Source organism: Mizuhopecten yessoensis, unplaced genomic scaffold (assembly GCF_002113885.1).
Source record: "Mizuhopecten yessoensis strain PY_sf001 unplaced genomic scaffold, ASM211388v2 scaffold11107, whole genome shotgun sequence".
In the NCBI taxonomy this organism is placed as follows: Eukaryota; Metazoa; Mollusca; class Bivalvia; order Pectinida; family Pectinidae; genus Mizuhopecten; species Mizuhopecten yessoensis.
The window spans coordinates 396,380-410,163 of NW_018408883.1; positions in this window are offsets into that span (position 1 = coordinate 396,380).

A 13,784-nucleotide genomic window follows, 5' to 3' on the forward strand; every position below is an offset into this window, starting at 1 on the left:
GCTTAGTACTGTTTAACGTCCTATTAACAGCTAAGGTCATTTAAGGACGGCCTCCCCTGTATGCAAGATGCATGTATGTAGTGTATGTGTGTGTATTTTGGGAAGCTGCGATATGTTCGTGTTTGTCTCCTTGTGATAGCGCGGAACTGATGCCGACTTTATAGTTCTACCTCACTAACATACTGCCAAAGACACCCAGCAGGACGCCCTATCCGGTCACATTATACTGACAATGGGCCAACCAGTCGTCCCACTCCTAATTTGCTAAGCGTTAAGCAAGAGTAGAAACTACCATTTTTAAAGACTTTGGTATGTCTCGGCCAGGGGACAGAACCCAGTCTTCCTCAACAAATGGCCAAAAGTGAGGCATTGTCAAGGGAGCCATTAAGAAGAAGAAAGTTATTTAGGATGTATTTTTCTGAGGTTTAAATCCCGTTCAAGTCTTTTTATCTGGTGTAACAGATTTTTGTAATATTTAACAAAATATTAAGTTTAATACCAACACGCATCTGAAAAATATGTCAAAAAACCTGATGCCTTTTGTTTGTAGAACTTTTTTTTACAAGAATTTAAAAAAATTACCAGTTCGGCGGCCATTTTGAAAATGTGTATTAATGTGTATTTCTTGCGCTTCACAAAAGGCCAACATTTCACCTTTTGGTGCACATCCTTAAGGACTTTGGTATGTCCCACCTGAATAAAACCCATTTCCTTCTTAACCTTAGCGTACGCTCAACACCACAACCTAAAGGTAGGCACTGCAAAAGCAATGTGCTAGGAAATAAAAGGAAGTTCAGTGAAAAATAACGTAAATATCCCAAACATTTTGAAATAGAGTCAACTGTTCTGAAGCGGTGCTCACATTAGTCGCCTCATGCGATACCCTTTTCTCGATCCCCGACCTGTCAGGATGTGATGGAAGCGCATAGGACCAGGTCAATTGTGGATTTAATCTTCAGAATTACACTGGATCCACGTAAATAGGTATATATATAAACAAAAAATAGGCCTTTTTTCTTGCGGATTAAAACGAGAAAACAGACATCAGGATGTGGGAAATGATTCCTGAGACGTTCTAGAAATTAAAATTTTCATGGGGGAGACCACCCAGACCCCCTTACGGGGGGGGGGGGGGGGGGGGTGTCTGTACCCTCCCGTACCCTCCCCCTGCTCGCGCTTCGGCAACCCCATGTCGGGCTTCCACATAAAAGGGCTAGCTACGCGCCTGTCTGTCGATTCGTCCGTCAGTCAATTCGACCCATGTTGTAAAATGCAAATGTGCTGTTGTTGTTTACGGCGATCTGCAGTAATAAAGAATACATGTATATCAACCAGGAGATGTGTATTCGTCTTCTATCCCAAACATTGCCATGGAAGCGTTACAGCAATGAATCCATGTAAACATTAATAATTAGTTCACGTAACTATATAAGACGCGAGGATTGAGGTTGAAATATGATGCAAATGTTGTAAATTGTGACTCGAAGCGTACCAGTCTTGCATCGAGTCTACCACGTGTTTTCGATTATAAGGAACCCAGTTATATTCAATGTTTCTCATAGTTAAGCATAATACTTTCATAGCAAGATATTTACTTTGTATGCATAATCAGGATAGATGATCGTTCTTAAAGGCAAATAATTGTAGTTATTAAATATTCTTGTTAGTTTTACCCCATGGGTACCCATAATGCTTTTCGAAAACGAGTGCCATCTTGACTTATGAAAGCACATGTTTTTTCCCATGATGCAAGGGAAACATGGCTGCGCCCATGAAAGCTAGTTCCGGTGAAGCTTCTGATTGTTATTAGTACTAAATAGTGTGTTATTTCACAATTTGTTTCAAGTTACCAACTCTAGTCAAGTTCTGATAGTTTTGTATTGTGATATTATGAAGTAAATTAAAGCATTCAAATAACTGAAGCAAGCTGACCTTGTAATTTTATTTTATTTCGTTGTTCATTGTTCCACAATACAGGGTATGGTTCCTTGTAATACATCAAGTACTGAGAGTAATGAAATACAATTATAGGTATTTCAGGGTTAGATCTGATTCATGCAAAATGTTGTCAGTGATAATAACCTAATTTAGAATTATGTTCTGGGAATTCAGGCTATGTAAACCTGTTTTTTTTTTAGTGCGATATATATGAATAAATATAAATACGTTTCAGCCGCTATCGAAACTTATGTCTTTTTCTCTCTCCAGGCCTACATAATATATGAATCCGAGTAGACGTAACACTGATTTCAAACAAATACGTGACAGATTTTATTATTTACCGTCTATGAAAAAAAAAATTGATACAGTTTCTGTGCAATCAATACGTGGATATTTACACTCTACACACTCAATGTATAGCGTGCAGACAATTTGTTCGATATTGATGTATTTCTTTAATCCTTTACATATTTTAAGTTTTGGTTTAATGTGTTTATGTTCGTGAATGTCTCTTTTTATGATAGTGTTGACCCTAAATGACTCGCATTGTCGATGGGCCGTTAACAATACAAAAGCCAAAAAACACCAAATCATTTGCGCACCCAGTGCTTAAAACATTTCAGCTCACTTCTGCATCGAAACGGGAAGGGTGGGGAAAATTGTAAAAAAAAACAATTAGGTGACGACATCAACCTGACCCAGAATGGCTCATTCCTAATACGAGCGATATTTTGATGGTTTTGATCTTATTATAAATATTGTTAAAGCCATGTTGACAGTTTAATTTTAATAAAAGTAAAAGTTGTTAAAATTTTTAAAAAAAATCTAAATATTTAATACAAGGTTGCCGTTTGCCACCCGCAACCTTTTCTGCAAAAGTGCCACAAACAAGGTTGTCCCACATTCATGCACTTCTGTAGCGCACAGTTTAAGCACTTTAAGCAAGTTTGCTATCCAACAGAATAGCCATCGTGTTGAAGGGTAAACATAAATTGTTCCGAATACCTCAAAGCTTGTGAAATTCGTAAAGGATATGACAAACGTGTCCTTGACCCCATCAGCTGTTTGGAATTACAATGATTTATCAATTGTCTGCGGAAAGTGAAAGTGAAAGATGTGCTGACATCTGTCCCATACTAGATGTGCCCTATGAGCTACACTTACCCAGCAGAATAGGTAATGAGCATCTTAAATCTTGCTGCAAAATGTCTCGCTTGACAGAAGAAACTAGGCAAACAGTAGAGGCTTTGTTGAAAGGTAAAAACAGCTCGAACGAGGTTCGTGCAGCAAATTCATTGTCAAGCTACAAAAACAACACACACAAAAAGTTGCAGCATTTCAGCAATAGCAAAATGACACAATATGTCTACCAAGTGAAGAGAGCAACAATCCCAGTTTTTGTTTAATCTTGGATGGTTTCCAGGATTTGTTTTGGATGCGGGAAGCATTGGCAGCCCTATGCCTCATTCAAATTGCATTTAACCACAGTGAAAGACCGCCATTTTCTGAAAAAATACTGACCTCAAGTCACAGAAAAGAATGAGAAAACCAGTACAAGAAGAGCCATTTAGTATCACACCATTGCAGATCAGGTTCAAATGTATCGTAGGAGGTGACAAATGTGTTGAGCGCCTGCAGACTTGGGGATTTGCTTTCGTGTCCTCTATTCGGAGACACAAAAGCGACCAAAATAATCTGCTGCACCCATTACAATATTTTGGATGTTTATCTTTTTTCTCTCTTCTTCTAACTACTTTTTATTTCCTAGCGTCTTACTTGGCAACAAGTCCCTGCAGGTAGGGCGTAAGAATTGTGCCTGCTGCCCCATTGCATGATCGTAAGAGACGACTAAATTTGGGATCTTCAAACTTTTCTCCTCTTTCTAAACAACTTTCTTTTTCCTAACACGAACATATCGCAGCTTCTCAAAATATACACACATACACTACACGCATGCATCTTGCACACAGGGGAGACCGTCCTTAAATGACCTAAGCCTAAAAAATAGGACGTTAAACAAAATCAAACAAACAAATCCTAATGTCTCCCTCCCTTGGCAATGCGCACTTTTGGCCTTTAGTTGAGCGTTCGCCCCTGTGAGCAAGGCTTCAGGTTCTGTCCCTTGGCCGAGACATACCAAAGTCTTTAAAAATGATAGTTTCTACTCCTGCTATGTGTCTTCGGCAGTATGTATGGTTCAGTGAGGTAGCACTATACAATGGTAATTTTTATTTCCTGCTTAACGTTCAGCATTTGGGGGAATGACAACAACTGGTTCACCCGTTGTCAGTATGTGACCGGGCGAAGTCCTGTGCTGGGTTCCTTTGGCATGGTATTTCAGTGAGATAGCGCGGATCTGCACACCAACTTAGCTGTTAATAGGACGTTAAACAAAATTAAAGCAAAACAAACTATGCTCTGCTTGGCAACATTTCACTTTTTACAAACACTCATCTGAATACACCTCGTCGTGGTGTTAGCGAAAAAGGCGCTGTCAAAACACCAGTCTCTGACAGGTTTGGGATTTTTCAGCACTGCGGTACACCTAAGCGAAATAATCAACGGGTAAATTTATTAACAATCCTATTGAAAATCTTATTAATTGTATTTTTTATAAATTACGCGATCATTTGACATTCTACATTGCATGACTGGACAAAATCGTAACGGATGTTGCAAGATGCATGCGTGTAGTGTTCATACACTACACGCATGCATCTTGCACACGGGGGAGGCCGTCCTTAAATGATCTTAGCTGTTAATAGGACGTTAAACAAAATCAAACAAACAAACAAATCTCTGGATCAAACAGCAGTCAAAATCGCTTTTCAAATAGGGTAGTAAATAAGTGGAACTCCTTATCAGAGACAACAGTTACAGCGAGCTCTATGAACATATTTAAGAGTAACCTGAACACTGACTGGAAAGAGAGAGACAAGGACAACAAATTCAATTTGTGAATTAAGAAATGATTTCTATTCATGGTACCAGTATTTTGAAAAATCCACCATTATTCCATTTAAAATGCATTTGTTCATTTGATTGTAAAACATATGTCATGGCTGTGTCCAAATCAAATTATTTGCCACATCAACAAACAAACATATTGGAAATATGCTTACCATGTTATTATACCCATGATGATAATAGAAAATAAAATGCTTCTTAGAGTTGTTCATAATTGGCGCCTTATTTAATATTTACTTACCCGGAACACCTGTACCGCTTCGTCCGTCATCAGCGAAGAGTCAAGAAGGGTTCCGAACAGCGAGTGAAATAGTGTGAAAAATAGCTCGACCAATCAGATGCCGTCTTTTAAAGTGTGTTTGTCAGGCCAAGATGGCTATTTTTTTTTCAAATGTGAGCCCGTTAAAGTTTTCTTGCGTGATTATACGGAAACAATGGGATGTACATTCATATCGATGTCGTAGAAAATCACAGTTCGGTAAGTTCCTTCACTGTATGTCATTTGTATGTGCACAGGAGATCGACGAAGGCGGTAGTCAAATGATTTGTTGTGGTGTTTACCGGTATCTGGTAAGTGTCCTACCTACAAATATCCGGTGAAATTCGGTGTGGAAGCACGCCGTGATCTTAATTAATAATTGGAGTATTTCCTTCAACTATGTATCAATGGAAAGCTGGGAAAGTTTTCTGTAAGTTGGACGTTCGTTATCGAAAATTGCTTGCGTATTTTTTTAGATATGTTGATTTTAACGGACTTGGTCAATTTCTGTCAAAATTTGCATCCCTGTAGTTATTTACCTTTTCATTGATTCGAATGCATGTACATTAAAAAAAGATAATAATTTTGGGATAAAAAAAGTATACTTATTTAAAAAAAAAAAAAAATCTGACATAACAAAGCGTCAAGTACCTATGGACCGAGTAGGTGATATAATTCCAATGAAATTTCAAATGATAGCAAGAATACTAAATCTCTTTGAATCAAAATCATCTTCACGAAAAGCAAGGATGTAAACCCAGGGTTACGTATCCAACATCAATAGAAAAAGACATACATGTAATCACTGGTTATGTATGAGAAGTTCAGTTTACACAACTAATAACATTGTCTATGTGACGTTTCGATGACTAGTACGATATGTACACTGTCACCTTCATCAGACAAATTGACCAGTGAAGCGTATGCAGGTGTAAAATGTGTACGAGTTGTCCATAAAATCGATGTTGATTTCGGCTACACTGGAATCGTATGTACCGAAATGACTCAACTCAGCTACGCTTTGTGTCTTTGAGCCCCCTTGTCTATATTTAGAAAGAAGAGAGAACCGTGAAGGTATTGGTCTATAAAAAAAAGACTCATACGGACCAATACCTTATCTTCAGATCTCACCATCCTTTACACCAGAAGTTAGACGTCATTAGTCACAGAACAGCTGTTAATAGGACTTTAAACAAGATTAAACAAAACTTAACCAATCCAAACTGGTTCTAGCACTAATCTAAAAAAATAACTAATAAGTAAATTGATCAGGGCCGTTTTTGGCCCATTTGCGTAACATGCTCCAGGATCGGTTACCTTTTAGGCCTGATTTCGTGGAGCATGTTACAGATAGGTTACTTTTACTGGATTATGTTACGTAAAGAAAAGTGGAGCATGTTACTATAGTAGGTGAATAAGTAGGCTCCAAAATGTTACACGACGGAGCCGGTTACGCGGCAATAACGTCTGCTCCAGTATGTTACATAACGGTTTATTTCAGTCCTGGAACTGTTACCGTTGTTGTTACCATAGGTCAATAAATGGAACTGTTACTTAAAGTCCTATCCGTTGTTGTTACCCATAGTAAATAAAGTCCTATACACTGTAATATTACTTACGACACGGAACGGTTACCATACATAAAAATCTATTCTTTACTGTTTACCTTATAAAGTCTCATTCTCTGAACAATAGCAACACTCAATATTAAGTATCATTATCCCCTAATTATTCATTGCATTTACCTTTCGTTTAGATTATTCTCTGAATCATTAAATCATATGACTTAATTGTTTTTCCTTAGTTTGATGTATCATTGTTACCAATATCAATTTTTTTCAAGTCCAGTCATATGTGACTTTATCAAGGTCCTTCCAATTATGACGACGGATAACCAACGATTTGTTTCCTTTCTTTCTCTTAACCATTTCATTGCATCATATGACTTAATTGTTTTACCTACGTTTGATGTATCATTATTACCAATATCAAAATCTTTTAGGTCACCGAGACAAAGTCTCAAGTGACCTATTGCGATCGCCTTTTGTCTGTTGTCGTCCGACGTGCGTCCGTAAGCAATTTACACTTTCGACTTCTTCTCCAAAACCCCTGAACCAATTTCATTGAAATTTTGCTGAAACCTTCCATGGTCAACGGCCAACAAAAATAATGGAGGATAAGGTCCCCAGCCCCCAGGGGTCTGAGGGGCGGGGCCAAAAAGGGTCAAATAAACCAAAAATTTCAAAAATCTTATTCTCAAGACCCGGAAATGGTAGAATCAAATACTCTTCATAGATGGAAATGTCTTAAGGTGCTTAACCAAAATTGTGAATTATATGACCCTGGGGTCTCACGTTTTTCCCCTGGGGAGGGGGTAAACTTTACTATAGTTTTTATAGGGAAATCACATTTTTGACCAACATTTGTTTAATTTCCATTGGAAGTAATTCAATTTGGGTTAGCATTACCAGTATTGGATAGAAGTTTGGTTGTATGCACATTTAAGCCCGGACTGATCCCCAGGGGCTGATGGGTGGGGCCAAAAAGGGTCGAATTGACTGAAATTTCAAAATCTTCTTCTCAAGACCCAGATATGGTAGAATCAAATACTCTTCATAGATGGAAGGGTTTTAAGGTGCTCTACCAAAATTGTGAATTTTATGACCCTAGGGTCTCACGTGTACCCCTGGGGAAGGGGGGGGGGCAAAACTTATTATGGCAAATGATACTTTGAATATTGCATGTTGATAACTTGATAACTTGATTGGAATTATAACCCTGAGTTGACCGTTTGATACTTTGAAAATTTTGAGCCAGCTCTGCCCCCAAGGGCGCCCAAAGGAGTCCGTGTGTTAAAATTTCTTCATCTTCCTTGTTTAGAATCCTTCATCTTCCATGTTTAGAATCAGTGGTGCTAGTTTCAAATAGTTTTCAGTCTTAAATCTGTATACTAGATATTGAATAAGGTTGTTTTTTTGTCACTTTGAATAATACTTCTGTTCATGTTTTAAAAACAAAAATCAACTCTCTGTATAAATATATCGGAACTCGGGTGACCGTTAAGGCCATGGGCCTCTCGTTTAATGTATCATTGTTACCAATATCATTTATTTTTTTAATTAGTCTTTTTTTTATTAGTCCAGTCACTTTATCAAGTTCCTTCCAGCTATGGCGACGGACAACCAACGACTTTTTTCCTTCTTAAAAGTAGAGAAAACAAAAGCACATTCTATCATTTTATTTAATTTATTTTTTCTTATCATCTGGTCCTTTCAGGGGAGTAATCGAATGAAGGTGGCTGAAATAAAGCAAAATACATTTGGGTAAAATTGTTGGTGATTAAAATAGTTACAAATCAATATAATTTGGAAGAAATATCGAATGAAGGTGACTGAAATAAAGCAAAATACATTTGGGTAAAATCGTTGGTGATTAAAATAGTTACAAATCAATATAATTAGGAAGAAATATATACTCACAATCATGTCTGAGGAAGAATCTTCCTCGATCTCCTCCCTTCCATCTTTTTCCTCCCCTAGCTTTCAGCTGATAATATATCAAAAACAAACGTTAGACAATATATTGCAAATTTGAAATGATAATTGTGAAAGTATTTCTTTATATACTGAAAGAGGATACTGACCAAATACCGCTCCTTGACTGTTTTAAGTACAGCAACTCTGCCTTTCTGATCACTGGCAAGATCATAATACTTGTCAGCCGTGGAGGAGAGGTGGGCCATGTGCTTTGCGGGGGCGCGCTGAGCCTGGCGGTCACCACCAGAATTTCTCAGGGCAGTGACTGCCAGTTTCCTGCATCAGCATGCCGCTGCCACTCCCGTTCCATGAGCTTGGACATAGTCTGTAAAATAAATCATGGAATTATTTTGAATAAAGATTTCTCTGGAATTATGTTTGAATTACTTAAAAAATGTATCATTGTTTGGACCAGACTTTTATGATATGTAAAAAAAGTCCAATTCATACAGGTAACAATTAAAACGTAACAATTTTTGGATCAGACTTTTAATTACTATGCTATTAAAGTCCGATCCAGAAAGGTTACAATAATCCCTTTTTGTATTGCACCTATCAAATGCGTCACACGATTTTCTGACGAAATAACTTGCAAAAATAACTATGTTTACTCTACAATACTCACGGAGCAAGAGATCGGGCCTCCTTTCTCCGAGGTGAACATGAAGTCGGATCCTTTGCTGACGGACTCGAGCAAAGGACAGGGCTTCCCCGACTTGGGCTCTTTATGACTGTAGATCTGTCGAAAACAAAGAAGTCTTTGATGAGGGTTTATTCTATATTACAGACATTATTTACACGCATTTATAGTTAAGATAATAATAATGATAATAACAGGTTTTAATCTTCCTGTTCGTTAAGCCCCTCCCGGATCTCCACGCTGATCCGAGAGAGGCGGTGGTCCGACCAAAGTACCTCCTTGACGTACTTGGGTCAGGGCCAAGCCAAATACTCAACGACCACTCCTCTGTTACCACGTCCGGCTCATCTTGCATACTAAAAAAATATATATATTAATGCACAACGAATCAAATAGCGTTATAGGTGCCAATACTTATTAAGAGAAATTATTATTCTACTTACTTCCTAACGGCTTTTTCGCGGATATCCTTCTCCAACGATTTGCTGATTTGCCCGATGACCTCTGTCTAGGTCTGCATGAAGTCTTATGTCAGCTTCAGCTTGTCAAGTCGAGTGAAGCTTGACGTCAGAAACCTCATGAAGTTCCCCAGGTAGCTTAAGTACACCTTAATGCTATCTGGCTGAAGGCTGTAATGAAAAGCAAAAGATGATTATCGTACAGGTATGTTCATAATGAGAAAGAATTACGCCTTGATAAAAATCTCTTTACTTGCGTCTTGAGGAGCTGATCGATTTCCCCCTCGAGATCTCCAATTTCATCCATTTTCTGGATCGAAACCCTGTCCAGCCTCTGCAGAAACACCTTCACTGCAGACTTGTGGACTGCAGCGGTCTCGGCCTTCAGTGGTCGCCCAGACCGCCTACTCATCAAGGAGTTTCTTTTGATAAAACAAAAACAAAAACACACTGAGAGCAATAAGTTCATCAAAACGCCAAAGAAAATAATCATATTATAGCTTTTGTAATACTTACTGATATTCGCCAAGGGCCTTGTCGAGGTCCGAGGACGCGGCAGCGGTGCACTCTCTCCCTCTCCTCAGGTTTGTTCTAAACTCCGCTGTGTCTCTCTGGAGACTGTGGATATGGACAAGGTGCAAATCCAATGTCATCGTCTCCGCAGAGCACAGCGGACAGCCACGCCGTGGTCTGCCATTTGATGGCTGTCCGGAAATGCCACCGGAACGGAGTGCATCGTCGGCAGCCACCGGTAACATTCGATGGACAGACATCAAATGGCGCTTTGGGTTAACCACTAGCTTCACACATAATGCCAGGGGGTATTCCCGCTTCCTTCTCTTTGTCTGCAATGAAAATGAACAGAATTGAAAAACATAATGATTATAACAATGTGATCGTTTAAAGATGCCCCCCCCCCCCCCCCCTTCCATTCTTATACTTTTAATAACTCCTATTTTATCTTACCGATGCAGTTACTGGTCGTCTTGGACGTGGTTGCTTCTGAAATAAAGTAATATCTGGTTTTAGTATCAAATGACTAAGGAACGTGCTGTGAAATGCACCATATCTATTGATGACTATGACCTATTGATATCTATATTGTTATTATTATTACCGATATAACTAGTATTTGTACATAATATTTAGAGATTGCTTACCTTATCTTTCTCCTCATATTCATCATCCGCCTCTTTCTCGCTTTCTCCCGCCGTGAATTGTTTGCCATTCGCTGTAATGAGAATCGTTAAGGAATCACAATATCTCAAGTACAAGTATCGTAAAGATTACAATAGTTCATCGTGATTTCATGAATTTTGAAATAATAGTTTGATACTTACATTCTTTAGACAATTCCCGCTCCGCGTCATGGAAAAGCTGGAACATAAAAGAATACATTATACAACGTTAGAAACGTGACAATGTGTGAATAGACTTTTTACCGGATGTTATGAAAGTCCAATCAAAAATAATTAGAATAGAAACGTTATTTTTTTTGGATCAGACATATTAACATAGGCAATACAAATCCAATCCACATATGTTACATTCCGAACGTAACTATTTCTGAATTGGAATTTTTGATGGAGGCAATAAAAATCCGATCAACAAATGTTACATTCCGAACGTAACAATTTTTTATTAGACTTTTTCATACATATAATACAAGTCCGCTCCAAAGCTATCACTTTTAAACGAAGAGCAAACTTTCCTTCATTTTTAGCTCACCTGGCACGAAGTGCCAAGTGAGCTTATGCTGTGGCGCGGCGTCCGTCTGTCCGTCCTCGTCCGTCAATTTTTCCTTTAAACAACTTCTTCTGAAGAACGGACAGGCCTAGGGTCATGATATTTGGCTGAAAGCTTCGTTGGGAGGAGCCCTACAAAGTTTGAGAACGAAAATGACCTTGACCTGTTTTCAAGGTCACAGGGGTGAAATATGTCAAAAACTTCAAACGACTTCTTCTAAAGAACTAAAAGGTATAGAATCTTCATATTTGGCTGATGGCTTCCTGGGATAGAGCCCAACAAAGTTTGAGAATGAAAATGACCTTGACCTACTTTCAAGGTCACAGGGGTCAAATGTGTCAAACACTTCAAACGACTTCTTCTGAAGAACTGAAAGGTATAGAATCTTTATATTTGGCTGGTGGCTTCCTGGGATAGAGACCAACAAAGTTTGAGAATGAAAATTAGTTTGACCTACTTTCAAGGTCACAGGGGTCAAATATGTCAAAAACTTCAAACGACTTCTTCTGAAGAATTAAAAGGTATAGAATCTTCATATTTGGCTGATGGCTTCCTTGGATGGAGCCCAACAAAGTTTGAGAATGAAAATTACCTTGACCTTCTTTCAAGGTCACAGGGGTCAAATGTGTCAAACACTTCAAACGACTTCTTCTGAAGAACTGAAAGGTATATAATCTTTATATTTGGCTGGTGGCTTCCTGGGATAGAGCCCAACAAAGTTTGAGAATGAAAACTAGTTTGACCTACTTTCAAGGTCACAGGGGTCATATATGTCAAAAGCTTCAAATGACTTCTTCTGAAGAACTGAAAGGTATAGAATCTTTATTTTTGATTGATGGCTTCCTTGGATAGAGCCCGACAAAGTTTGAGAATGAAAATGACCTTGACCTTCTTTCAAGGTCACAGGAGTCAAATGTGCCAGACACTTCAAACGACTTCTCCTGAAGAACTGAAAGGTATATAATCTCAACATTTGGCTTGTAGCTTCCTAGGAAAGAGCCCAACAAAGTTTAGAATGAAAATGACCTTTACCTTCTTTTAAGGTCACATGAGGCAGATATGTCGAACACTTTAAACGAGTTCTTCTGAAGAACTGGTAGTTATAAAATCTTAATATTTGGCAGGTGGCTTCCTGGGAAAGAGCCAAACAAAGTTTGCGAATGAAAATGACCTTGACCTACTTTCAAGGTCACAGCGTTCAAATATGTCAAACAGTTCAAACAACTTCTTCTGAAGAATCAAAAGGCATACAATTATAATATTTGGTTGGTGACTTCCCGGGATAGAGCTCACCAAAGTTTGCAAATGAAAATGACCTCAACCTACTTTAGAGGTCACAGAGGTCAACAACATGGATTTGTTCTTGAGAGCTAAAAGGAATGGAATCATAAGATTTGGCTGGTAGCTTTTTGGAATAGAGCTAACCAATTTGAGAAGGAAAATGACATTGACCTACTTACAAGATCACAGGGGAAAATATGTCAAGCAACTTCTGAAGAAGAATCAAAAAGCATAGAATCTTATAATAATATTTTGCTGGTAGTTTCAACAGATGGAGCCAACAAAGTTTGCGAGGGAAATAGTTTTAGTGCAATATAATATTTAATGAGAATATTTTGCTATGACTGCTTAAATATTCAGGTGAGCGATACAGGCCCTCTTGGGGCCTCTTGTTTTTATTTCATTTTCAAAAGGCTCATAGTTTTTTATTTCATTTTCAAAAGGCTCGGTCATTATTTTGGCACTTATTTCTATCGACTCTTACATTTTATCAAGAAATGAAATACATAAGGTTTCCATCACAATGATTAAAATAAAATAAAAACTGCCTTTTTACGATTATTTACAAACATTACTGATATAAATATCTTACCTCTAGCTCTCTCCTTAATTGTAAAAGTTTTTCTCTGTTCCTCTTCCTTTTTTCAGCTGACTCCCTCAAATTCTCCAACTGGTATAATTAAAGTAAGGGGAATATAAATCTATCAATTCTTTTTAATTATTTATCTTGATTTAGCGTAAATCTCTTTTTTATTAGGTCACCTGAGCTTTAGCTCAAGTGACCTATTGCTATCCGTTTTCGTCCGTCGTCGTCCGTCGTCCGTTAACATTTTACATTTCAAACTTAAAGTCAAGATCTGCTGGGCCGATTGAACTGAAAGTTGGTAGGAATGATCGCCTCATGGTCCTGACAAAGTGTTGTTATTTTTCGGGTCGATCAGAAATCCAATATGGCC